This window comes from Corvus brachyrhynchos, unplaced genomic scaffold, assembly GCF_000691975.1.
Source record: "Corvus brachyrhynchos isolate BGI_N302 unplaced genomic scaffold, ASM69197v1 scaffold14, whole genome shotgun sequence".
Classification (NCBI taxonomy): Eukaryota; Metazoa; Chordata; class Aves; order Passeriformes; family Corvidae; genus Corvus; species Corvus brachyrhynchos.
In genome coordinates, this window is record NW_008239110.1 from 7198726 (window position 1) to 7226157 (window position 27432).

The following is a 27432-nucleotide window of genomic DNA, read 5'->3' on the forward strand; positions in this document are numbered from 1 at the left end:
TGGCTGTATTCAAAGGTCTACTAAGGTCAGGAGATGTAGAGCTGAGAGTCCAAATGGTTTGTGGACCTCTTACCAGGTATGGCAGCTGAAAGGGACACGAGCTCACCACTTCAGAGCAAACTCCTACAGACAAAAAAATGGGAAAGAGATTAATGCCTTGTTCTTTTAAGAAGTGTCTTTGTTCATGCTCTGCCAAGTTTTTCTGTGAGAAATGCATATTGTGAACTAGCTTTGTACAGTTTAGGTGCAGCCTAGAAATAACCAGCTACAGAGTTGTCAGTGGTGTCTGCCCTCTGGCAGTGGTGTCACTTGTGACCTGCAATACTTCCCTGGGCCACAATCAGCAAAATAAAATTGAAAAACTTTGATTTTCTATACTTCAGTGAATCAAGAATCTGCAAACTTTTCCAACTGAAGGTTATCAGAATTTGAACGTTTTATGCTGATCACCTCATCCATAAGCTAACAAAAGGCTTATCTGTTTCTTTTTCACTATAATTGACAGTACTCTGTAGGCACATGTTCAGCATTTCAAGACTAACTTAAAGGTCAAATTTACCATACAGGCAGATTGGATGAGCTCGTGCTTGAGGAAAGACCATCTAAAGGTGACTTGTCTAACATCTACACACACACACATGCTCAGAGTTCACACACATTTCTTTTTGGTCTAGCCTTGTCCCAGACGTGACCCATGTGCCGAGAGTGTGAGGATAAAGCTGTACTAGAAATGTTAGATGTGGGTTGAATCTGGCACCTGAAATATAAGATAATAATAAGGGTCTGACAAAGGAAATGTTGCAAGAGAAAGATGGAGCAGAATTACATTGTTCTGACCACTCTTATCTGAAACCTGAATTATGACAAACTGCTGAAGTACTTTGTGTTAAGCAGTTTACTCTCAGATTTTGTGTATGCAGACATGGGGTTGTCCCTCACCAGAGAAAGTGCTCAGACCCCTACACCTCACTGCACATGGCCATGTTCAGCAGAGGTGCTGCAGCAGCCGCTAACAGCACCCAAAACAAACCCTGGAGATCTTGTCCCCCACACATGGGACAGTCACCTGCAAAGGATGCCCTGTAACCACACCTGGGCATGTGCTAAGCCTTGCTCAGAGCACAGCTGCCAGTGATAGGACTGCCTGGTTTCTTCACACAAAACTCATGTATGGACCTCAAGGTATGATAAAACTGCAGGCACAGGTGGAAGTGTGAAATGAGTAGGGGAGGTGGATAACTTTCCCCAGTTAAAATCTGTATCTTCAGCAGCATCCCCTCCACCCCACCCTCTTTTGTAGGCCATTATGCGATGCGGATTCTTGTGCTGGGAAACAACGACCAGTCCCTATCCCCTGGGGATTTCTCCACTTTGTCCCACAAAATTTTTGGCCAATTGTCAGTTTTCAGCCCCTCCACCTTCCACCTGGCAGAAAAACTACACGTGGTTGACCACAGAAGAGGAATTTGGAGATAGCAACTATTTTTTCACCAAGACACTTCAATAACTATCAGCTTGCTTGTGTGCATTTCCAAAAGTAGGACTTGCATGCCATCTCCCCTCCCAACTGTCCCTTCTATCCTCCTTCTGTGAACCTAATCTTGTGCCACACTTGTCCCCCTGGTCCTCCTGCCACCTACCCCACCCAGCCTTGGCTGGATGCCCATGGCCTTGGGGCCCTGGAAACCCAAAAGTTGGCAGCAGCCTCTGAGTGCTGGTGCATCAGCCAGCCCAGCAGCTGGAGGACACGTGCCCAGCACCCAGCAAGGCCCTCGTGCAGAATGAGGAGTGCCACCACGTACCACCCGCGTGTCCCCTGGTGCCTTCTGCCACCTACCCCCCCCAGCCTTGGCTGGATGCCCATGGCCTTGGGGCCCTGGAAACCCAAAAGTTGGCAGCAGCCTCTGAGTGCTGGTGCATCAGCCAGCCCAGCAGCTGGAGGACACGTGCCCAGCACCCAGCAAGGCCCTCGTGCAGAATGAGGAGTGCCACCACGTACCAGCGTGAGGAACTGGGAGGGAAAATCAGCCAGGTGAGATTCAGTAGACAAAGTGCTGTGCTGAGCAAAGAGACCAGCTGCCAAATGCCAAGTGGGGCACAAGCAGCAGCCCTGGAGGAAAGGTGTTGAGGGCAAAAATTAGGCAGAAACTGTCTGAGCTCCTGCTGTGGAGATGTGGCACTGGGGCCCCACTGAATGTTTGAGCCAGGTTGAGCAAGATCAAGCAGAGGCAGTGAGAATGGAGACCAGTGGGAGAAGGCTGATGTTATTTGTTAGAACAAGTTGAGAGGGGACACAAAATACCTTTGCATTACTTCATGTACAAAATTACTTAAAACCCCCCCCCTTCATACCCACTAAGGAGAGGGCATAGCCGTGTTTCATCTGCAGGAAATGTAGGTTATGTTCTCTTAGCTAGGAGGATAATTAACACATTTCCTAGAGGTGTGGACTTTTCTTCATTAAGGGTGTTTTTTGGGAGCAGAATGTTTGCCTGGATTTTCCTTGGTCCTGCCTCGGAGCAGGAGGATGATCTCCTGAGGTCACTTCTAACCTCATGCTCCTATGACTTGCCTTAAGGAGTTAAAGCAGCTTTAAAACAAGACTAAAAAAAAAAAGCTTCTGTCCTTTCCGACCTGAGGCACAGGTCTCTATGTACAGTTGCAAACTGTTATCTTTCCTGCTGGTTTGACTGTAACAGGTATTGAGTAATGTTGTCCCACTGTGCTGACACATGAGCCAGGGTGCGCCCCCGACCCCAGAGAGGTACAGATGTAGTACAGCCACAAAATCAAGAATGTGCTGAGTTGGAAGGGACCCCTCAGGATCATCGAGTCTGAGTCCTTCTGGACCAGAAATATAAATACAGGTGAAAATACAGATATTCCTGCGGGAGATCAGGTTTGTTTCAGAGATGGCCTGCTTTCCCTGCTGAGGGCACGCATTGGCCCTCCTGGGAGGGACAACAGGCCAGACCAGGAAAAGGTGCAAGCAGCAAAGCCCCACTGACTGTGAGTAGCAGGACTGGAGTGGGCAGGGACGTGGGAGACATATCAGAGAGAGGCAGCTTTGGGTGAGCACCTGCTTATCAGAAAACCCAGGCCCTGTTGAAAGATGCAGCCTGAAGCCTTTTGGGGTGTCCCCATCACTGCTGCCAGGCCACCAAGGCTGGCGTCTGGGAGGGTGTCTTTCTGGGTCAGGAGGAGCCAGACAGCTGGTGATGGCAACTGCGGGCAGAGATCCAGTGCCTGAGCAAGCAAGTGACGCCAGAGGACAGCAGGATGCTCATGGCAGCATCAGCCTCCTCTGCTGCTGGCAGACAAGAGTGATGGCTGCCTCCTTGCCCTGCAATAGGGCCAGCAGTAACCTCACCCAACAAGGTCCCAGCGTAGTCAGCCAGTAAATCATACCAGACTTGGGCTCCCAGACAGAAAAAACCAACCCCCTGCCTGTTTGATGTTTACATTAGAAGTTTATTTTACAGTTCATTTCACAATCCGTTTCTCTTCTCCCTTTGCCGTGAGGTGATTTATGGTGCTGCAGATCCTATCTGCCTGCCCTGCCCAGGGCACAGACCTGGAGAAAAACCTGCCAGGGGTCTGTCCTTGTCCTAGTTGCTCTTTTATCTACAACTGCCCTTACCTATGAGTAAAACTAGAGCAGTTCCTTCCAAATAATGATAAATTAGTCTCTTACTCCCTTGTGCTGGTGTTGGTGTTTTGGGCGGTGGGCGGCTCAGAGTCTCTGAAGAGAATGAGCAAACAAACAAGGTGCAAAGGGCTATCCTGAACTTCCCTCTGGCCGACTCCTCCTCTGGTCCCCCTGGTGGGGTGTTGAGGACTCCTGGCATGCCGTGGGACTGCAGACCCTGTGCCTCCAGATGAGGAGGTGACGTTCCTGGCTGTGAAGCTGTTGGCATGATCCGTGGCTGCAGGAGATGGCTGGTCCCTGCCCGTCCTGCACTGTAAGGGACTTTCAGGGGCTGTTGGGATTAACTGGGATTAGTTGCTCAATGGTACATGTAAATGTTGATTTTTATGCTTCCCTGTTTCAGTGACATTCAGGGAGGTGGTTTAGCTTCACTGGTTTAATCAAGGCCTTTCCCCCAGAGCTGAACATGCAAAAGTGATGGGCTGCATTTTACTGAAAAAACAAGAGATCTGATCTGAAGATCTGGTGAGAAATCCCTGAGTAATACTTGACCTTCCTTGCTGTCTGTGTGCTTTGAAGGCAAAGGATTTAGTGCTTCCTTGTGCAGAGCCAGGTGTTCCCTATGAATAACTGGACCCAACCTAAAAGCAGGAGGAAGTGTATCTAAAAAAACAGAGGTGTGGTAATGACACTATCAAGCTTTTTGTGTGTTGTGTAATCCATGCGTGTATGGCTCCTGAAGAGCCTGCTCCGCAGTCATGCCTAAATCACTCCACGAAAACAATGACAAAACCCTAATAAGTTGACTGGCAAGAGGAGTTTGTTCCTTTTCCCCAGGAAAATGGTATTCACCTCATGTAAATGTGAAGGTTCATGGACTGAATGCTCGTATGACAGACACAGTGCCTTGTATACATAGAAGCCAAAAGTTCTGAAAGAAGTTTTCTCTTACAGTTTTCTTTATCACCACTAATTGCCCTGAAGATGACAATGTGTGCTGATGGTAAGAAACAGAAGAGTTTCCCATAGAGGGCACTGAGAACCTGTGATTACCTAGATTAACAGCCAAATAAGTGCCCCTCCACAGATTGTTTAGTAGTTTACACCTTTTGAATTGCAGTTGTACCAAGTGGGGAGTTTAATGTTAAGAAATTGTTTTCATGTTCAACTTAATGCAAACTAGAAGTCTAGAAAAAGGGAATTGTTTGGCAATACATGTGTTTAGACTCTAGGTGACTGGCCCAAATCTAGTCCATTCCTACACTGGTAACAGTTCTTAAAGGCAATATAAAAATACCTGCTTTTTCCTTCTTTCGTACAAAAAGCACATACACTTTTATTTAACTGTGGCACTATTCTTTCTTATGTGTAGTAACTCTCCAGACACTGGAGAATGGTGTTGGAAATAGAGAAACAAAATGGTTAGGGAAGTACAAACTTCCCTGCTTTTGTGCACACGACTAAATACTTGAAGGGAAGATCATTCCACCATTCATTTCACTATTTTATATGTCAATAGCACCACCAAACAGTTCACTAAAGAATAATAAACTAACGCTCTGGCTATAGAAATTGACCTTAGATTAGCTAGAATTCTATGTGATAAGCCCCAGTAAAGTTTAAACCATTTGCACCAATACTGTGAAGCTGAGATAGGTGTTGGGGTTTCTTTTCCTCTAATTGAAACTGCACATTTTAGGAAAGGCAGCAAAGCTGGCACTGCTCAGCAGCCTCGTGTGGAGCCATTCCTGAAAGCTTGTAAGGAAGTCAAAGGTAGAACTGAAAAGCTGAGGGATGGCAGCACGAGCAAGGGCAAGGACAATTTCTGCAGGGTGATCAGGAGGTGCATTTCATAAGAGAGAAACCTTCTCCCTGGATAGTTTTTCATAGCTAGCAACCATGCCTTGCAGTTTCTGTCTTGCAACACAAGTCGTCTGCAGAGATTGTGTCTCCCTACCTGACCTGCATGCCCTGAAAGAGGGCCATGAAGCCTCAGGGGAAAAACATGGCCCTGGGGTGTCCTGTGGACCCCAAATAACCTCTTGAGCCTGGTGTAAACTCTGCCCAAGAGGCATTTGCTGAAAACAGGCTTCCTCCTCGCAAGCCTGCCTTCTCGTGGAGCAAAAGTGGAGAGGTTGTCCCCTTCACCTCCTGCCAACCTCTCTGGCCAGACCAAATTCAAAATCCCAAGAGAAAAGATTGAACTGGTATGTTGCAACATCCTTACTTTGTTTTTGCCAATCCTGTTTCTCAGTCTGTTGGCTAAGGTCCAGTATAATATCCCAAGGACACCCCAGTTTCATGGGGGGAAAAGGAGAGATGCAAGCAATTTTGAAAACACTTGTTTACATTATTTTGTAATTTCTCAGGAATCTTAAATGAAATACAATCATCCATGAAATGAAAATAATCCAAGGAAAAAGTTAGTAAAGGGCTTGTCAATATATCCAGTGAGGACTGAAACATGGTAAACATACTGCACTAAAAGGAACAGAGATATAGCTGCCAAAGTCTGGGTTTCTCTGGTTTGTGAGTCAAATTTAGTGCCCATTGAGGATGTCCAGTTCCCAGTTCCTGAACAGTTTGACTCCTTAAGCCCTGCTTCTTGCAGCAGGCTCTGTAGGTTTGGGTCTCCACAGTTCTTTTCTACAAAAATCCTGTCAGTTCATGAGGAGTGGTTTTCTAGCACTTTATTCCATCACATCTCTCAAGAGCACAGTGTAGGATTAAGGCAAATCTATGATATATTTCAGAGCAGTTTGCATTTAGCAGTGCAATATATACTTAATATATTACTTTACCTGTAATACTTGTACAGGTAAACTTTCCCCTAAAAGTATGTGCTGGACACAGGGCATAAGCACAGGGCTCTCCCAGCCTTGCCACAGGGAGGTACCCAGTGGGACAGGGACAGGGCTCCAGCAGCTGCATCCGGGGAAGGACAGCTTCATGCGAGACTGGCAGCTCAGGGGTCTGCCATGGAGCAAGCTGTGAGAGCTGTGGACCATGGGCATGCAGGCCAGATGTAAAGGAGCAAACTGCTGGCATAAAAAGAGCTCCTACTCTTTATTCAGTATCCAGCAACAGCCTATGATACTGGGAAGGGAAGGATCAGAGATCTGTGGAGCGCTACTTTTTCATGCTGATTGCAGGGGACTGCATTAATAGGGCTGCTGAATGTTGATAAGGGCTGCTATAGTGAGAGAAGCCAACCGATAAGACATGTATTTTTGTGTCATGTTTCAAGCCATTTAATAGCATTGGGTGGGGGTGGGGTGAACAGGAGCAAAAGCTGGGTTAAAAGATATCCTTTATGTTAGAGAAACCTACTTGAACTTGCTTTCCTGTAGTTTAAATGAAAAACTGGGTTGAATTAGTTCTGATAAAGCACTAACTGCATGAATTATTGTTCACAGGCAGAAAAAGTAAAAATTTCTATCCCAATTCTGCCCATGCATCCTTTTGGGTTTGGGGTGGGTTTTTTATCACCCCCACAGGACAGTACTTGAGGCCTTTCCTGAATAATAGCATCAACTGTAAGAAACTGCAGAAGCATTACCACTAGCCCAGGGACAAGGATGCCAAACTTGCTTTCATTGTGGATGATTTGATTAATCTTTTATTGAGTCTGTGAAAGGCTATTGAACCGACTCGGACATGTTTTCTGTGTTTCAAAGACTCGAGGTGTTTTTTTTATCCAGTCCCTCCCCTTTCCCTCTGAGCACAGAAAGCCTGCAATTATGGGCAGTTTTCAAGGATGGCAGCTTTTGCCAACAGCCAGGACTTGTTGGGGCACAGAGTGGAGGAGCTGGATTGCACTTCGACCAGAATGAAAGCTATTTCATACGGTGCCACTCAACCCCCCAGGGCTGGGACCTCCCCTCATTTCTGGATGTGCACACTTGGAAGCCAGGATCTGGCCTTGGAGCAGGCATGTCCCATGATTCCAGCTGTAATCAGTTGCTCCTCTGCTGTGGGGAACAGACATCCAGTGAATCCATATGCACTTCCATGTCCTCTGCCAGCACCCCCAACTCCTCTGGTCATACCTTCCTGTGCAAACCAGGAAATGGTAACGTTTGCATGAAAACTCCCAGGAGCTGGGTGATCACAGAGATCCTCGGTCCTGCCATGCTTGACCAAAACCAGGCAATGGTTTCAAGAGCTGCTGTACAGGGAGCATCTGACCTTGTATGACTTGCTTGTGTAGAAAATCAAGCTTGAACAAATCTTGAGCAGACTTGAGTGCCTTTGGAGAAGGTGAGATTTCTTCATTTGTCTCCTGGAGCCCTTAGGAGTGGGATCTGGACCTTTTCCAAGACCTTTTCCAAGCCCCCTCTCAAAGCCTTACCTGAAGCACTTGAATGTGCTGGCAGCTGGTATTTTTCCATCAAGAGGCTGTGGCAGTGTGAGCAGGTGGCAACACAGGTGAGGAGCACAAAAAGGGCATTGCCGGAGGGAAAGGCACCATCTATGAGCTCTGGTCTTCTCGATGAACCTCAGGACCCTCCATTAGAGGATGGTGACCTGCTCCTAAAACTTTGCAGTGATGAAGAGGTCCCTTTGTAGGACTCACCACCCTGCTCTGATGTATCTCGACCTACATTCAAATCTAGGTGTCCTGGTGGGTGCTTCATGGTGTCACATTTGTCTCTGGATGGGATCTGTCTCTGTCACTGCAGACAGCTCTGCCCTCTTAGCCTGCAGTTGAGATATTTAGCTGATTTTTACAACAGTGCAGTATGCTTGTGGAGGCAAGGCAATTTTTCCTCATTGCAGAGGCAGTTCTGAGTCTTTCTGGCAGCTTTCTGTCTTGGCTTACAGGGTCATTAATGCTGTTAATGGTTGTAAAATTACTGTACCCATTCCTAATATCAGTTGACTTTGGCCTTGAGAGACAGTGCTACCCTTTACACTTCAGCATTTTACAAAGACTTTAAATGCTGGCAGAGAGATCTGGGCATGAACCAATCTGGGCAGCAAGTTACAGGTTGCTCCTGTAAGCTTTTTCACGTGTTGACTTCACAGTCATAGTTTCTGTGGGACTCCACTGACATAAATGTGAGAGCTCATTTTTCCCCCTGCACTTGTGACTGAGCTTGAAAAATTAGTTCCTCTGAAAGCCAGTCTGTTTTAGCATTTGCTAAAGTGAACCTTTCTTTCCAGGCAAGTGGAGTACTGGGCTAAGATTGAGCTTTGTGATTCAATCCTTCAACTTGCAGCCACTCCTCACCCTTGGCATGAGGCTGAGGTGACACAAGGTACAGATAATTTCCTTCAAATAAAAAGCAAAATGTTCTTCTAAGAAGGCCTGAAATATCTATGGCCTGAAAGCTCCTTCAGGAATATAATTTATGGTGCATGTTTGGGGGTGGGGGTATCAGGTAGATGCATCCCACACATTTTTATCTGCACAACGTGCATGTTTCTTTCTATGATCTTTCACCCAGAATTGTATTTTAATGTTACAACTGAAGACGTGTTTTTAATTATTGTGGTGCCTGTAAGAAACTCCAGGCTCCTCTGAAGTCCTCTGAAAATGCAAAGTGTTGTACAATGTATGAAGAGGTAATTTGCACGGAGAATCAATATGCTAATTATTGTGTCAACACTTATTGTTTTGGCGTGTTTCGTGGCTCCTTGTCCCAGGGTATACAGCCACGTATGGTCCCAATTCCTCTGCGAGATGTAAGATGTGCCTTGGCTCTGCGACAGTCACAGGACTTGTTAAAAGAGATGCAAACCAAAGAAGACTGGCACAGCTTGTACTGTCTTATCCAGCCTAGCTTCATTCTGTCAGGGAACATCAATTAAATAAGATGAAGAAATTAGGGAGCTTTTGTCTAGCTGGTGAGTTAAATAAATATTGATTAAAATAAAATTATTGCTAAGCAGATGAGTCAAAATAACCACCATACCAATTCGTATGTTTATATAAAGCCAAGTGGTCTGGGAATACAAGTGTCAAATATAGGCCCAGAGATGTTCTCCTTCTTTATTTTATTTATTTCAAAGATGGTTGTGCTCTGAGTCAGGGACCAGGAATAGTTGTGCCAGGCAGTGTGCTGCCTCAGAACAAAAAGATGAACTTTGGCTCTTGGCTTCTTCTGCAACCCGACAACTCTTTGGGACACTGGGGCCACGCACACAGGAGGAGCGTGAGAAACAGGCGGACAGTACGGCCTTTAACATCATGGCTCCAGCAGGAAATGGTATAAACACAGGGCACACGCCTCTGTGGCTGCAGAGCTTTGGGCTGCTGAGTTTCTGACAGATAACACCGTGACGGGGCTGTGAGCCACTCAGGACAACAGCCAAAATTGTCCTGGGAGCTTGGAAAAAGCCACCAGAAAACACCATCTCTCTCTGCTAGACCTGTTAGTTCCTAACTGTTCCACAGTAACTAATGACTGAGCTACATAGGAAGAATTATAATGCAAGCTTGGATTACACTTCCAGTCTTAACATGCTTGCTTTAGGGGCTGTGTATACGTGTGGGGCATGGGGAAGGCCGGTGGAGATGTGCTGTGGATCGGGATAAGCAGTCATAAGAGAAGAATGTGGCTCTTTCCTCACCCTTAGTGTCCCTGGATGCAACAAAATACAGTGCAGGCAAAAGGAACAGGTGTGCACGAGAGCTCCTTGCTGTCCAGGTGTTCACAGCACAAATGAGAGTGGCTGGACCTCCTGCATTTGTCCAAATGTCCACTGCAAACTTTCTGGCAGATCACTTTGCATTTCCTGTTGTTTCCCCCTCACCTGGGAAAAAGGCTGCTGGATTATTGTTTTGACAGCCAGCTGCTAAGTTGCTGAACCAGTAGCACACAATCAAGTCTGACACCCCACTGGACTCAAGTTTCCTTACCAAACCCTGTTACCTCCCAAGAAACAGAATGGCTCCTACACCCACCCTGCATATGTCTTCCCTGGGACACGTGTATTTATTGTGGATCCCAGACACAGGGGGCCAGGCCGGGGGCTGGTGGTGGGTGCTGCTGAGTCAGTCTTGCACCTTCTCCATGCTTACTCCTCACCTCCAGCATGAAGAAAATAGTTATTTACTCTCTCTCTGCTGCAAAGATAAAAAGAAAGAGCAGGGAAGGGTTTATAATATATTTATGTTTACTAATAATTTTCAGGTATAATTTTTCTAAGTCTCTGTGATCAAGAGCTAGGAGAAAAATATTTGTAAATGGTACTACTCCCCACCTCAGGCAACCATCAAAGCTTTCTTTTCACAAGTAGTTCTAGTTTTACTTTATCAAGGCTGCCAAGGGCTTTCTGAGCCTAACGACAAGCCTTTTAATTTGAACAAGCACATCTTTGGGTGGGTTTTCTCCCAAAAGTTGAGAGATGATACACATGCAGGGTGAAGCTAACCTAGAGATGACCTGCCCTGCTTCTGGCTAATCCCTTTTTTTTTTTTTTTGTCCCTGATTTGTTTTGGGTTTGTTTTACTGGAAAATTTCCGGGGTACATTTGTTAGGCTCATGTTCTAACACTTCATATTTTTGCTCTACATGTCAGCTTTTCATTTTCAAATTGCTAGCTACTATCAGGTAACTGAAGTTAACAGAAGTCTCTTTCTTTAGCTGTAACTTAGAAAGCAGAGGAAGAGTAGAGACTATTGAGAAGTCCCACTTGAATTTTGGCTTTTGCACCTTTACCTGCAGTAATTAAGCTTGCCCCCCACCGCCCCTGGAAAGCAGCTCTGCCAGCAGGACACCTCCGGCAGCTGCTCTTGAAGGTGAGCACAAAGGCTCACAGAGCAGAAATGCCTTCGGGCCCCCGGCATGTCAGTAGGTCTGCTCAGCTATGCCGAGTTTAGTCATGCATTTTAAGTTTCTTCCTGAACCGGGGTCTTAATTCTTGTGCCATTTTACTGGAACAAAGAGGTCAGATTATTTATAGGTCGGTCGCCTTTGTGTGCATGAAGCAATGCCTTCGGTGCTCCAATTTCTGGGACTCTTTTTCCCTCTGGCTCTTAAGTCTCAGCTATTCTCTCCTAATGCAATAACAGTAATTATCCTATCGCCGGCCACCGCAACACCCTGCATTAGCACCTGCCTTACCTAGTGCACAGCGAGGCTGGCAGCCAGGTAAAACCCCTGTAATTTATAGCTCATCAGAGAAGCCAACCAGCCCACAGTCTTCCTGTTTTGCAAAGAGACAGACTTATCACCTAGACGCTGCTGCGATGGGTGCACTGGAAAGGCAGGAAGATAAAAGTAGTGCACAGGCAAGCTCTGGCCCCATCTCTGTTTGTGTTCTCTATTGTTTCATCCAGGCATGCAGTCAAGCAAAATCATCATGGCTCGATGCAACCAGGAGGCAATATTGATGTGTTTTTGCTTCCCAGTAGGCCCATGACATTTCACAATGTAATTGTTGTTTCGCATCTGGCTGCTGAGTGTGGAACAAGAGATGTGGAGCTGGCCATGCCAGGGTGTCTCTGCTGAGGCTTAAATTCAGATGGGAACATCTCAGATGTTTTATGTGACTGGTGTCCTGTAGCACCCTATAGGGTGTGCTGTACGATGCATGGACTGACTTCACTTCTTCAGTCCTTGTACAGTTTGATGACCAGAGGGCTGGAGCACCTCTCCTATGGAGACAGGCTGAGAGAGCTGGGGTTATTCAGTCTGGAGAAGAGAAGGCTCTGGAGAGACCTTACAGCACCTTCCAGTGCCTAAAAGGGGCTACAAGAGATCGGGATAGGGACTTTTGCAAGGGCATGAAGTGATAGGACAAGGGGGAGTGGCTTTAAATTGAAAGAGGGTGGGTTTAGATTAGATATCAAGGAGAAATTCTTCGCTGTGAAGGTGGTGAGACACCCGAACAGGTTGCTCAGAGAAGTTGTGGATGCCCCATTCCTGGCAATGTTCAAGGCCAGGCTGGATGGAGCTTTGAGCCATTTGGTCTAGTGGAAGGTGTCCCTGCCCATGGCAGGGGGTTGCAACTAGATGATCTGTAAGGCCCCTTGCAGCCCAAACCATTCTATGAAATTCTCCTACATGACAGCACTTGTGGTGTGTCTGCTCTTGGGAGGAGAAAATAGTTTCTTTAACTGCTAGGCTGACACATCCAGCAGGATTTGGAGGACAGCGGTGTTTGATGAGGATAGATGAAATTAAGAGCCGATCTTGAAAGAATCACTCTTGACACTTATCCCAACCTCATGCAGGCAAGGCCAGACAGTCCTTTGTGCAGAGGGTGCAAACACACACGCACCAGAGAGATCAGTCACGCGAAACCTTCGCTGACACCCTTTGGACTTGGCCTACTGCTGTTCTTCAGGTAGCGAGGCGCATTTTCTGACATGCCTTAGAACACCTCAGGATGATAAGCACAAACTTACTAGCAAAGAAGTTTCTGGCAATGTTTTGTTGCTTTTGCACTTCTGATGGTCCCATGACCTCTGAAACTCAGCAGGAGCAAAGCAGCGGGGTCACAAGTACACTTTCTCTTTGCTCCTTTAGCTGCTGTTCATGTTTTTGGCTAAGATAAAAACTCTCTTGGAAATTTTTCATATCTTTGTTCAGTGCTTTGGCAATCTGAGGAGACTCCATTACTCAATGATGCTTCAAGCTAGCAATGGCAGGGCCCAGATATCCTTGGATATGACAACCAACAAACATCTTCATCAGTGAAGTCATACAGGGCGATGTTGTTTTGATGTGCAATTAAGTTACTAGAGATCTAGTCACAGAGCAGAGCTTTGAACTAAGTAGCTCTCTCTGTTTGAAGCAAATGGGGAGAATAAACACAAATACATGTGCGTCTGAGGCTCAGTTTGCCAGCGGGCAAGCTGACAAGTGGGGCAATGTTCCTCAGCAAAGCTGACTCGAGTGGAGAAGGTGGAGGCTTCTGTGCAGGGGAGGCACAGGCAGAGGCGTGGAGGTGAGGCATCCTGCACCCTGCCTGCTCACTCCACGTGACTGGGATGCTCAGTTCTCTGGTTAATCCTGGAGAGCCTCGCAGAAAGAAGACTTTATCATTTAGAGGCCAAAAAATATTAGTGTAAGCATCAGAAGCAAACCTGAGCTGAAACTTGCAAAGCATTGCAGAAAAAAATGGGAAAAACATCTTCAAAATCAATGTAAGGAAGGAAAAAAAGCAAAGTCAGACTGTTGTGCAGTAAATGAGATTAAAGATAATTTAGGCATGGCCTGCAATCAAAGGAGTATTTTACCTCTGCTCTGGTTTAAGGAAGACAAATCCTAGGGGTAAAAGAAGGGTGGTTAATGGGAACAGGGATATGGAAATAGAATTGTTACTGTGCTCAAAGAGCAGGTGGCGTTCCTCTCGGGGAGGCAGGTCACGCCTGTTGAGGAGTTCTGGAAAGACCAGCATGAGAGGTGGCACATCTACTAGCAACTGTTTTTATACATCTGCCAAGTCAGAGATGGACCCCGTGACTGCAGGATATCCATTACAATGTGTTCAGTTGTGCAGGGTTAAAAAATAATCCAGCCAACCCTCGGCGTCCTTGTAACTCTGACCTCACCGGTGTGCGGGGCTTTGGAACATGCCTTGAAGGTTAATTAAAAATGCAAAGGCACATCAAAAATGGGATGAAATGCAACTAAAGGCACATCCTGCCAGACTAACCCGATGTTTCTCTTTGATAAAACAATTATTTTTCCAGACAGGTGATATCTGCCAGATTTCCTTTATCTAGACTACTTTAATGTATTTTCTATGATGTCAAGAGAGAAACCACTGATGTTGGTGGAGACAAAATAGATTATTAGAGAAATTGTGTTGTTGGTAAGAGGAGGAGACAATGAATGCTGAGGCTGGCAATCTCAGGTCAGGAGGAGTTATCTGTGAGAGTTCTTCAAACAGGAGTTTCGGGACCAATTTTGTTTCACTGTTTGCGTTAATTGCATGCTCCTGGCCCATGTGAGCACTGTGCTGATGAAATGTTCTGCACAAAGCCATGAGGCACTGCTGGCATGGAGGTGGTTTGCAGGCCAGGCAGGATGAGCAGGGCACCTTGAGAATGGCTGTAATAAAAGGAGGGTGACATTCAAATAAAAGACAAAGAGTCATGCAGGTGAAAACTGATGTCAGAGGTGGCTTTTGCTATTAACCGAGAGTGAATCAGTTGGGAAAAGGACTGAGGAAAAAGAAAAATCAGCATTAGGTACTCACAGCAGAGTTGTGTGCTGCCACCTTGATTCTGATGTTGCACGTATTTCCAGCTGAGGAGAAGAAGTATTAGTGCCTAGATCAACTCTCCTTCCTTCCCACCCCTCTTTTTGGGAAAGGTGTGTTAACAGCAGAGCAGCAAAGACCTGCAAGGGAGACCAGGAGACCGGAGACATTCTTTCCAGGAGGCCACAAGAAGTTACTGGAGCACATGCATGTGGTCATGGGGATGGAGTTTGATGAAACAGGCACCCTCCTGCTGTCTCATGTATCTAAGTGCTCCCTGCTCCAGCCTAAGGCCAGCCCCCATTGTTGCCAGCCACTAGCATATCCACATGTATTTTCTTTGGATTAGGGTCAAAAGCAGCCCCTGGAACAAGAAGCAGAAGTGGGGGTAGGGTGGGGGATGGAGAAAAGCTCAGTGGTGCCTCCCAGTGCTTTGGTACCAAATGATCCTGGGAGCAATGTTCAACTCTCTGTCCTAGGAGCTGCCAGCTCTTCCACCCCCAGTCCCTGGCAGCTGAGCTGTAGCATCAGGGGTCTGACTCCTGCGACAGAGGAGCAGTTGCAGTGGCATGCAACTGCATTTAATATTTTCCCTTAAAGCTTGGAAAAGCAATGAGAAAATGAATAAAAACAACTGCCTGTCTACATGATTCATAGCCAGAGCAACCAACTACATCTTGCTCTACCTAGCAATTACCAGAGTTTTCATGCATGTGTTGTGGAGAAGGGAATTTGCAGAAGGGCTCCAAGGTGAAGTCTAACCAAACAGGTACGAGAAGAACTTGACCCTCTGGATATGCCTCAGGCCAGTCAGATATAAAGCAACCTGGGTCTGGAAGCTACATTGCTGCCTTTGTTGGAGATGCACTGGGAGAGAGGCTGTTGTAGTGGGCTGTCAGATACGGCCCAGCAAGTGGCCAAGAAATGGTTTCCAGCCCAGGTTTGTTGCCCAAATACTCAGGTCAGCAAGGGGAGCAGAAGCGTTCGGGGCTGCAGGGCCTTTTACAGAGGGACTGCAAGGTTACATGCCAGAATTTCTTCAGATCCTCTAGGAGTTAAAATTGTCTCCATCACTGCTGCCTTTCTAAAGAGAGGAGTGAGAGAGAAAGGCAGAATGTGAGAGAAGAGTGAGTGAGCCAGAGAAGAGCTGGATGCTCATGCAAAACTTCAAGAATTGAAAGTGGCGGCTCTTAACGCTTGTGCAAGGCCCACACGGCATTTGCAGCCTTGGCAAAGCAGTCAGGCAAGCTCTGGCTCCTCTCGCGAGAGCAGTCAGGAGCAGAGCGGGACTCTCCCGCAGGCAGCACCCTGGCAGGCTCTTGATTAACATGTTGGTGTTGAGAAGCTAAGCCAAATACAATTATTGAACTGATTATTCATATTCCATTCTGTTCACTGTGGCAAGATTCTCCTTTTGGGGTAGTGTTTATGGGCCATACAGATTGTCGGAGTGAATCTAATTAGCAAGAGAAATCCAAATGGAACAATGACTGGTAATTGTTAATGATGCAAGTGCATATTATACCAGCTCAAATGAAATCTTGGGTTGCAAGCAGCACTGAAAGGCAAATGAACATTTACAGTTGTCCATAAAACACTACAAGTCCTTACCTTGCTGCTCTCAGGTGTGGTTGAGCTGAGGTTCCACCTGTACAGCAGCAGTGACTTGTGAAATGCTTCCTAGTCACCACCAAAATGCTGCAAGAAATGAATGACCTGCAGAGCTTTGGTAGCAGAGGTGGTCAGTATCTGGGCTGAAAGTGACCCCTTGCTTTGCTTTCACCGGCACAAACCTCACCTGCCTAACAGAACTGATTTTAAAAAACAGGACCCTTTTTACTTGCACAGTCTCTGGATTGTGTCTCCAGCCCAGGGGTCGGAGCATCCTGGGCCGCCAGCTGTTGGTGCTGCTCTTGGCATGCATCTCCAGCTCCACCAAGCAAATGTGGGGCGGGCTGCCATACAAATATTTTGGATTCAGTCTGGATCGTGAATTATGCAATACACACAGGCACACACACAAAACTTATTTAGTTGTTTCTGCCAAAACAGGTGGCAGAAACAACAGGAGGTGGGCACGTAGACTTAGCAGCCCCCAAACCAGAGCGCTGATGACCAGCACTCTCACTCTGTGGAAACTGCCGTGCTTAAACAGCCAGTGGAGCTGGGACAACTTGTAGCTGTCATGGATTTGGTCCAGCACTGAGCTTCAGCTCTCACATGAGATGGCCCTGATCCCATGCCTCGCTTCTCTCTTTCTAGCCTTGAAAATGTTTTGGACAGGTCTTCAGTTCAAGACCTACTTACTCCTCTGTGTTTTTTGTGGAGGATGGGTTTCTAAGAAGTGAATTATATAGAAATGTTGTGAAAGGTGGTTTAAGCTGCAACATTTCGGTTTTCAGAAGTTAAACACAAGTTAGATGTCTTTTTGGCAATACTATAAATGCAATGGCATTACTATATGTGATGGGAAGCCTGGACAGTTGAAACATTTTTCACTTATTCATCCTTCCAAATGTGTGTGGGCAAGACAACCTGGTACAGACAAAAATGAAGAATCTCCCTTGCCGTATTTACTTTACATTTCCTGTGTCATGAAAGATGGGAGTTATAACAGACAAGGGTAGGAAGGAAAGCATAAGGAATAACGTGAGTGGCAGTTGTAAGACCAGAGCATTGGATAAGGCTTCTGTGTCCTTGACCAGAATGTGCAAGCTGCCTGATAAAATATCCTTTCATTCAGATGGCATTGGAGTGTTGGAGATGAAGTAGGACATTCAGCTAAAACGAAAATATTTTAGTTAGAAGAGAAAAAATACTTACATTAACAGTTGCAGAACTTGAATAAAAACAAACAAAAAGGCTGGAAAATCTAATTCAGATGCTTTTGTTTTAAACAGCATTGAAGAGAGGTCTGACATAGTTGGTATCTTATAAAAACCCTCAAAATTTCAACAACACTTTTTTTTATAAAAGTTTGACAAAATTTTTAAAAACAGAGAAAAAAGTAACCTTTCTTTTGTGTAGTCCTCTTCCTAAAGCAGATTTGAGTCATCAGAACGAGTCCACTGAATAGCACTCAGTTTTGCCACACACATGTGAGATTGTAAATTAAAAACCTGTGAAAGTACACAATAAATTTAATATATTTTAGGGATTTTTGTTTGAGGTTTTTTTCCCAATGACTTTGCATAGAAGCTTTTCCATGTATCTAAATTCATACTTAGAAATGTATGAATTTTCACAGCTAAGAATGTCATCATAACTTCAATTTTGCCTTAAAAATAATGAGATTTGACTTTTTCTATGCTTTTATTTCTACAGGATTATAAATGGTGATTTTTTAGATTTCTCTTTGCTATTGAGATGTGTCAAGGAATTCCAAAGGCAAACAAAATTTTGCTATTGGAAGCAAAATTCCTACACTGTCAGGCAATCCTTGTTTCAGACATTAAGAGTGAATTCTAATTTTGCAAGTTATTAGAGTAAGAGAATGCATAAAACCCCCCAACTCAGTTATATTCAAGCTCAGTTGAACAAGGCACCATGGAGCCTGAGCTAGTGTAAAAGCTGGTCCAGTTATGAGCAGGGGGTTGTACCATCAGAGAGCTCCAGAGGTCCCTTCCAACCCAAATGATTTATGTTGCTGAAATAAATTTTTTTAACTTCACAATTTCTAGCATAATTTTTCTAGACTTATTTGAATCTAGACTTCTTCCAGATCGGAACACTTTTTTTAAAAAATCAAAACTAGGCTCAGAGTTCATATATCTTTTCATTATTATCAGTTACAATAAATAAATCTGTTACCTTCAACTGGAGGGCTAGAAAATAATTAAAAATTGCAAGGAGACCTCTTGGTATCACTTTAAGAAGAGTGAAGAAATGCTCAAGAGGAATCTTCACAGGCCGTTTTGCTAATTCACTTACTGTGTAAGAAGGCATAACAGAACCCGCAAGACATCTCGGATTGTGTTATAACCAAGCTCTATTCTGTAACAACTTCAATATACTAACAAAAACCTTTCGTCTTTATTGCCCCAAACCATTGCACTGTAGCGAACTTAAATTGCCTGGTGTTTTAAATGTACTTGCACGGAGACATCTCTGGAATGCGAGTTTCTCACTTGAAATTATCAATCGATGGAACATTTAAGGATACAAAAAGGGGAGATCTGTGGCAGAGCAGGTCGAGGTGGGCTCCCTGGTACAGAGCTGGGCTCTCCATTTTGCCGTAACTTAGGGAATGCACCATTCCACGTACACAGTCCCCAGAGGAGTCGAGAAGGACACAAGTCTTATTTATTCCAGAATCCATGAGCCTGTATAAGTGGAAATAGTTTGTTTTTTTAAGCCACAGATCAATCTTCCAAGTCTGTTTCTTTTAGCATGGCTCCTGTGGGTTTTCAGGAGCTAGAACTATCCCACCTGTGACCAAGAGTGACCTAGAGTGACTGGTTCTGTGTCTCAGGCACAAAGAGTTGTTATCAAAAGATTAAAGGACAAAAATTGCAATTACATTTATTGATTAAATGGCCTCATCACTTTTCTTTTGAATGTACATTCAATGCTATCCCAAGATGTCATTCAGTGTCAGTGCCTACTACTCCTGTTGGTCCACATGGACTTCTTCATTCATTTCCTCTCCAATGGGTTGAGGTTCTGTCTTGTCTACAAATAGAGAATCAGAGGAGTAAGCATCAGCAGGAGAAAAAACAGCAGCTATCCAAACAGGATAGGAGAAGTTGTGTTCCCAGCCTGTGAACATTGAAACCTGAGCGAGATTTGTACCAGAGCAGGATGAGGTTTACAGCATCTAAATTCCACATAACACCTAATGTTTACTGTTGGACATTTGTTCATCCCCTGAAAAACATTGGTTAAAAAACCCCACACCAATACTTTTTAACTTCATCTCCCTAATCCCTAATTATAAAATGTGATTATCAAAGAACAAAGAATTTGCCCTACTGTCTTTATGATGTACAATTTACATACTACCCCATCCTCCCAGTACAGGTTGGTAATTTTTAAAGGGCACTAAAATATGATAATAACAAGTATTATGCTTGCTGATGTATTATGAAATGTATCCCATTAGTCACTTTATATCTGAAAGGCAGAAAAAATTTCAACCTAGCAACAGAAAGGCTTTTAGGATTAAAAAAAATATTTGGCAGGCAGTAGGCGTGTTAAACTATGCCAGGAGGAACCCAATTGGAGGTTTCTAGAGACAACAGGAGCATAAATAAGTTGCCATCCACGTTGCCCACCACAGAGCTGGAAGAAAATTCAAAGCTTTGTAACCTGAAGGAGCAACAGAAAAGCAAAGGACAGCCTAGTGGCAGCCATGGCCTGGCTCTGGGATCCTTGGGAGGAACTACTGCCCTCCAAAGCCACAGAGAGAAACATGGCAGCAGATATTCCAGCTCACCTGAGCCCCACTGTGCCATGCTCCTGCTTGCCATGTGGGCCACAATAAAGATACCTCATTTTCTTAGCTTAGAAGAACTGATCCACTACCAAAAATGCTCAATTAATGATGGTGCTGATGAGAAAGACTGAGACATTCTTGCCAACACTTCTTTTTTCCCTCCTACATAGGAAAATAGCTAGTTCAAGAGATTTTACTGGAAAGCAGAGCAAGCAGAACACTTCAATTTTGGACACAAAGCAAGCCAGGCAAAGGACAAGAATTTTTCCTGCTGTTTATTTATATCAGTAACTACCTAGAAAAGTTCTTTTTTTCCATGATCTCTAATTTATTCTGGAACAGAAATGTCCTTGATTGGCCAGACAAAGGCTTTTCCCATGAGAACCATGTTTTAATCACACTAAAATTTTCATTCAGTCCTTTTTGTTTGGACAAGGTGCTCTTTCAGCAGAAGAGGAGCCTGCAGCCAGCGAAACTCCCGGTGTAGCTCAAGATTGACCTGCTAAAGAGAAAAAGGCAGCAATACTTCATTTCCCAGGTGTGTCCAATCTCAGAACCAGGCCGTTCAGAAGGCAGACAGGGAACTCCTACAGGCTTTATTGAAGATGAGAAATATCCGCCTGCCTTAGCAGGACACATGCCTCAGCCACACAGTGCTATATTCCCTAAAGTCACTGTAAAATGAGATGGAGGAACTGCTTCTTCCACTTTTGAAGGGACACTGCGTTCATGTCTGAACACAACAAGTAAAATGAGCAAAATGAATATCAACTGGAAGGATATCAACCTGTTAGAGAGAGTCCAGAGGAGGACCACCAAGGTGATTAGAGGGATGGAGCACCTCTCCTATGAGGAAAGGCTAAAAGAATTGGGATTGTTCAGCCTGGAAAAGAGAAGGCTTTGGGATGACCTAATTGTGACCTTGCAGTACCTGAAAGGAGCCTACAGGAAAGATGGAGAGAGACTTTTTACAAGAGCGTGTAGTGACAAGATAAGGGGGAATGACTTTTAACTGAAAAGAATAAATTTAGGCTAGATATTAGGAAGAAATTCTTATTGTGAGGGTAGTGAGACATTGGAACATGTTGCCCAGAGAAGCTGTGGATGCCCCATTCCTCAAAGTGTTCAAGGACAGATTGGAGGGGACTGGGAGCAATTTGGTCTAGTGGAAGATGCCCCTGCCCACAGCAGAGGAGCTGGAACTAAATGATCTTTAAGGTCCCTTCCAACCCAAACCATTCTGTGGTTCTATGACTCTATTAAATGAGCATAATGAATGCATGTCACCCCTCAGTCCTGGAGGGAGCTGGTCTATTCACTCACTCTGCTGCACACTGCAGGCCACCAAAGGAAGGAGGCCTGAGAAAGGACAAGCTACACCTGCAGGATGTAGAGGGAGAGGAAGGTATTTGCCTTATTTCATTGGCAGTGAGTGACAGTATTTCTGCCAAACCTTTGGGAAAGGCTCTACGCTGCACAAGAGGACAGCAGGGTCACTCTGAACTGTTTCACAACACTGACAGACAAAGAAACACTGTCTGTGCCCCTTGCAGCCTGGCTCCCAAATGCCAAGCCCAACTGGCCCAGTGGCACCCCCATGGAGGATGCCAGTGAGCAAAAAACAGTGCTGGGCAGGGTAAAGTGGTCTGCTGCTGGTTATCTGAGAAGCTTTCAGATGCTTCCTTTCTTATTCCCACTTACTAGAGAGGTTGCTGGGACTGATAAACCTCTGCCTGGAGTGAAACCCTTCCCACGTGTTATGTTAAACAGAGTCCACTTTACTCGAGTTCGGAGACAAGTCATAAGCAGTAATTTGAGGATACCTAAAATGGCTGTGCACTTCCCTTCTGTTCAGCCCAGTCTTTGTGTTCCCTTATCATGAATTAGGTAGGGCAAACATAGTCAGACAAAACATGTGCTGAAACCTGCCATCAGAGCTCGGCCCCATCACACAACCAGTGCCCGAGGCTGGAATTCGATCATGAGAGAGCTAATAATAACAACACACAGCAAAGAGCAGAGTACCTTGCTGCTGTTGCTGAAAGCATGAAAAAGACCATCTTAATTTAGAGACTTATTATGGCATATTATGGCAGGGCATGCCAACAAATGTGGAGCAATCTAGAAGTGCTATGCTACTGTATGTACTCTTATTGCATTAGTAATACTAAAAATAAAAATAACACCTGCTGAAAATACAGTTTCAAAAAAAAAGAAAGGACATTCTGCTGTATATTAAACAATAAAGAGAAAAACTATGACACCCACAAAATACTGTCTCTTTAAAGTGGGCAAAAATAAACTAAAATGAGCCAAGTTACTTTTCTGCTTCTGAAAACCTTTTAAATGCCCCCATGGCGTGAAGAATGTTTCACACAAATTATTTCAATCTTTTTCAGATTTGTTTTTCATCATTGTTAATATGTCCATTTTGTAAAATTTTATTCTTAAAACCAGTAAAGCTCACACTCAAAGAAACACAGGAACTTCAAAACCTGGTGGCATTTCATGGTTTTCATTTTACCTGGATGTGAGAAAAAACCTAAAATCTCTAAGACATTGCTACAAGCTCCGTTAGGAAGCAGTGCTTGCATACATGTCAGAGGCAGCAGCACAGGTGCAGGACCCATCAGTTTGCTAGGCTGCCTTCTTGTGCTGCTCCAGCTGGGGAAGCAGAGGGGGGCTGCAGACCTGCTGGAGGCTCCCTTGGGTTGAAATAGGATCTCATCTTTAGGAGGTCTGAAATTCCTTGCTCCTCGCTGCCCTTGGCTTCCCAGCAGATCAGGAACAGGACAGGTGGAAAAACTTAGGCATACCATGGGGTTGCTGTCCTCTGACATCCCTCAGGGCCATCACTGGTACTCTGCACCAGGGCTCCCAGGGCCAAGCTGGATTCGGGCTGTTCTTTGCTTTTTCTTGGCATCTCCTGTAAAGCCACTGTAGTACAGGAACAGGCTGCACCACCACCAGCACTGTCAAGAGCTTTCCACATGCACCCTGGGAGGTGACCTGCATTCATTTAACAGCAGCTTATAATAATTATCTGGGGTTTCTTAGTGAAATACCAGAGAAATCCTAAATTTGGTTGGAAAAAGATCAGCCTTTTCTGTTTTCAGTTACTTGCTGGAGAGATTATTCTCAGGAGTTATAAACCATTCTCCAGCAAGGAAGGAGTGTTTGGGATTTCCAGCATTAATGCTCCTAAGAAATCATTTGGCTGTCACTAACGTTATGTAAATAGATGGTTCATGTTTATACTCTACAAAATGCATTTACAAGAAAAAGGCTGACTAATTCGGAGGTCAGCTTCTAATTCAAGGTTAGTGCTCAACAGTTTTTTTCCCATGCCAAATAAAACCACTAAAGGCTAAATTAAAACCATATGCTCTAACTTACCTTTATGTAGTTACTGATATAAAGAGGGTGGAAACAATTTTGCTGTCAAATTTAATGCCACTGTCTAAGGAGTGAAGTAAAACATCCTACAGGAGCTTTTGCACAAGGACACACATCAAGGGTGCCTGACCTAGAAGGTGTGAAGTGCTTGAGTACATGAAAGCCACCTTTCAGTGACCTGTCACTGTTACAGACTAGAGGCTTTATTTCCCAGGAATACATTGAAATAAATAGTAATTTAATGAACAAATCATCTTGCTACAAGGAAAAAAAAAAAAAAGGATCAGGATGAGGACATTTGACCCATATTAGATGGAAACATTGGAGATGGTTGCCAAATTTCTGAAAACTACCGGCTTCCAAAGTTTGTACCAGCATTTTATTCTCCCTTTCAGCCATTTGTTTATTACTGCTTAAATGTTATGTCTTTCAAATTCCACTCAAAACTGAAATGAAAACTAAACTCCGCTCCTTTTTATTAGCTTCTTGGGCGTAAATAAAACTTTAAATTCATCCAGCACCTTCTTCAAACATTTTGCCTGGAGAGAGTGGGACTGCTCACCTGAGGACTTGAGCAGAAGGTCAGTGATGCTGTTCAACTTCTGCCAGACTAGAAGTAGCGAGCAACGTTTCTGTTCAACCCCATGAACATGCTCCCAAATGGTTGAAGGACTGAGGTCTGTCTAGTCCCATCTCTCAATCCCCCCTGTGTCTAAGAAATGTTTGGCCCAGGTCTGTGAATGTGTGTCAGGGTGATAAAACCCAAGCAGATGTAGTGCTTGTTGAGCGGTGGGACTGAGGTGTGCAGGCAACTCCCATGCAAAGACAGCTTGGCCAGGAACTTGCCAGCTTCTTGGCTACTGAGCTATGGATCCTGCTTGGGGTCATGTAGCCTCTCCCACAGATCTCAAACAACACTTCTGGCGCTTACAGCTGCAGAAGAAAACCTTCAGTTTATGAATGGAGAATTCAGCTGTGTGGCATTCATCTGTAGAGCCAGCCAGCTCAGAAAGTAGGTTTCTTTCTGGCAAAATCATTGTGGTTATCTGACTTTGAAGTATAAAATACAAGTTGGATTATGAAATAAATAACAAATGTTTTCACTTCATTGCCTAAGTGAAAACAACCACTTAGTTTGTATTATGGGAGTTTGCAACTGTTCCACAGCATCAAAAATGTCACCTGTCCAAGAGCTCAAGTTTCCCATAATGTCCAGTTTTTATACACTCACATCACAGTGGGCAAGTGCATACCACAGACTACAGGTGCTGAAGGAAATACAAATAACAGCCAACTGCAGGATGTGTCTCCAATTCAATGAAGGCCAGGAAATAAAGAGCATCCATTTATTTAACTGCACTGGGCAGGGACAGCAGGGGAATATGGTGGCTGAATGCAAGGCTGGGCTTGCCACGCTGGCTGCCTGCTTCCACCTGGGTCAGGAGGACTCCTGTGCCCTTCACAGGACTGGAAGGGTCCCTGTAGCCCACAGCCAGTGCAGGGTGGATGTGTCAAATGAGTCTCCCAAGTGTTGGGTATTTGTGTTACCTGGAGATGCACTATGCTCCAAATAGAAATAACAGGGATGGCTCCAGGTTCAAGGCAGTGGCTCAGACACTAAACTGACACCACAGCCTGAAAATTACTGAATCTGTTCAGAGCAAAACAAAGATCTCACAACTACTATGAAAAGTGCTAAGTATTCACCCTCTCAAAAGGATTTCTCCGATGCTGAACATCATATGTCTCTGCAGAAGTCTCTCTTATTTCCCAAACCCTCGTCTCATTTCAGGCTTTAAGTTCATATTGTACCTTTAAACCCAATGAATCCTAAATTCCTTTGCTAAACTCAACTACCACTGAATGTAAAAAGATCCATTTTCAGTATGTGCCCAGACTAGATGTGGTGACACTGGAAGAACTGCTGTTACTGTCATCTCATATGCAAATTTTTGTCTCAAAAAATGGTGACCACATGGTTTTACTGTAGCTCTGTAGGTCAAGCACAGTGTCCAGGGGTGGGACCCAGCACTGAAGCGGAATAACCAGAGGAATTATTACCTAATATTGAGCCTATATAACTTTAATAACTCACATTGCATCTGTACCCAGATTCTGACCATGACTATTGTGGTAACATGCCTTCCATGAGGCAGGATATGCTGCCTGAAAAGAGAGAGCTTTAGGTTTTTGGATTAAGTGGAGAATGGTTCTGAGTGGATCAGGCAAGATAGCAATAATTTTTATGAGGCTTAATGTAGCTTGTGCAGAAAATATTTCTCAATTGCTTATGGTGGATTGTCAGATGTAAGAGCAGGCAAATTGAGCAGACTGTGAAAATAATAAAATAATCCTAGCATAGCTTCCAACAACAGAAGTTAAACTTTTTGTTGCTAAGAAATGTGAAATTACAAAAAGCAGTAATACCAGTTTCTGCAGTACCAACGAAAGCGTAAAATACTGTTAGCTGAAGTCGTTCATTATACATCACCTGATTAAAAGAACCTGGTAAGTAGCACTTTCCAAGGCTTGACCTTAGATAAAATTATGTTTTAGCAGAAAAGGTCTTCTGCATTGACATGTATTGCGTACTGACAAAACAGTTTTAAAAACTTTACTGAAGAGAGCATATTTTTCCTGCTGCTCATTAAAGACTCCCATCATATTAAAACACTTCCAAAAGTTTTCATTATTTGAACAGAGTCTGATCAGTTATTTGTCTGAGTGATTTCAATATGGTAATACAGCAGTGACAGAATTTTTTTGAAAAAAATAAAACAATAAGATAGATTACAACCAAATTATTTGAATTTCAATACTATCCTTAGTTGCACATGCCAGTATTAACTCTGGGAGATGCTACTTTCTAAAAATTTAATGAAAAATGAGAATGAATGATTGCTGCCAGCTAACTATTGAAATCATATATATTGCATACATCCATAATAGATGATCATTTAATCTTCATTTAATCTTGAGGGTTATGCTTAGCTTTCAATCATTTAGGGGGCTTAATCATCTCTTCAAATGTCAGAATTACCAACCTTTGTCAAACTTCAATTCATGGGAGTGGTAAGGGAAGCCTTCACATGGCAGTTTATCTCTATACCCTAAAGTTGAAAGATCTTGAAATGTTTTCCAGCCAATAGAAGTTATTTTTCTCCAGTAGTTATGAATTGCTCAATTGTAATTTTAAAATTCCTTAAGGATGATTTAGATGGTGTTGAAGGAAAGATGTTTTCAGTGACTGAATACTCCTTATCTTCATCTCACACTGTTCTAAAAGTTTGACTGCTCTAATTTTCAAGCTATCTAATCTTTTATGTGCTAAAGTATATGAAATCATGCATTATTAGAAGTATGAATTACAAGAAGAGTTCATTTATTTGGTGTTATATATACCCTTTATCTAAAATGCATTATGTGGTTAAAATTTTTTCATTTGGTAATATTCATTAAGTTTCAAACTCTTCTTTCAACAAAATTGAGAACAAAATTGCTTCAACCTGATTGAGATATTTTATCTGGGGAAAGAAAAGAGTGACTTTTTTACAAAATCTGTAATAGTCAGTGAATGTTTTGATGCTTGACAGTGAATTGGGTGTGAATCCTGTGTATAATGGATGTTCTTTTCTGGGAGATCCATTCAAGTGAGTGCACAGGCCTCAGGAGTCTCACAATGGAAAACAGCAACACATTCTTCCTTCAGAAATTCAAGTTTTTCGATTTCTTAGAACATGTGGAATGTATTATATTCCTTTCACTGTTGCATCTGAGGCATGCATGACTATTT

General features: G+C 44.1%; 1 long non-coding RNA gene across 7 annotated transcripts in view; it reads right to left on the reverse strand.

The window, feature by feature from the left end:
- LOC108447991 overlaps positions 1-27432 on the reverse strand; it is a 46888-nt gene that overhangs the window by 4482 nt on the left and 14974 nt on the right. Inside the window, exons 3-5 of one of the 7 annotated variants that reach the window (XR_001863738.1) lie at positions 14807-19480; positions 10560-10721; positions 74-123 (exon numbers count right to left, since the gene is read on the reverse strand). This is a non-coding gene — a long non-coding RNA (uncharacterized LOC108447991). Of the gene's footprint in view, positions 1-73; positions 124-3453; positions 9443-10559; positions 10722-12506; positions 19481-27432 lie in introns of those variants that run through there. The other 6 variants (XR_001863735.1, XR_001863740.1, XR_001863739.1 and 3 more) reach the window with 6 other exon arrangements.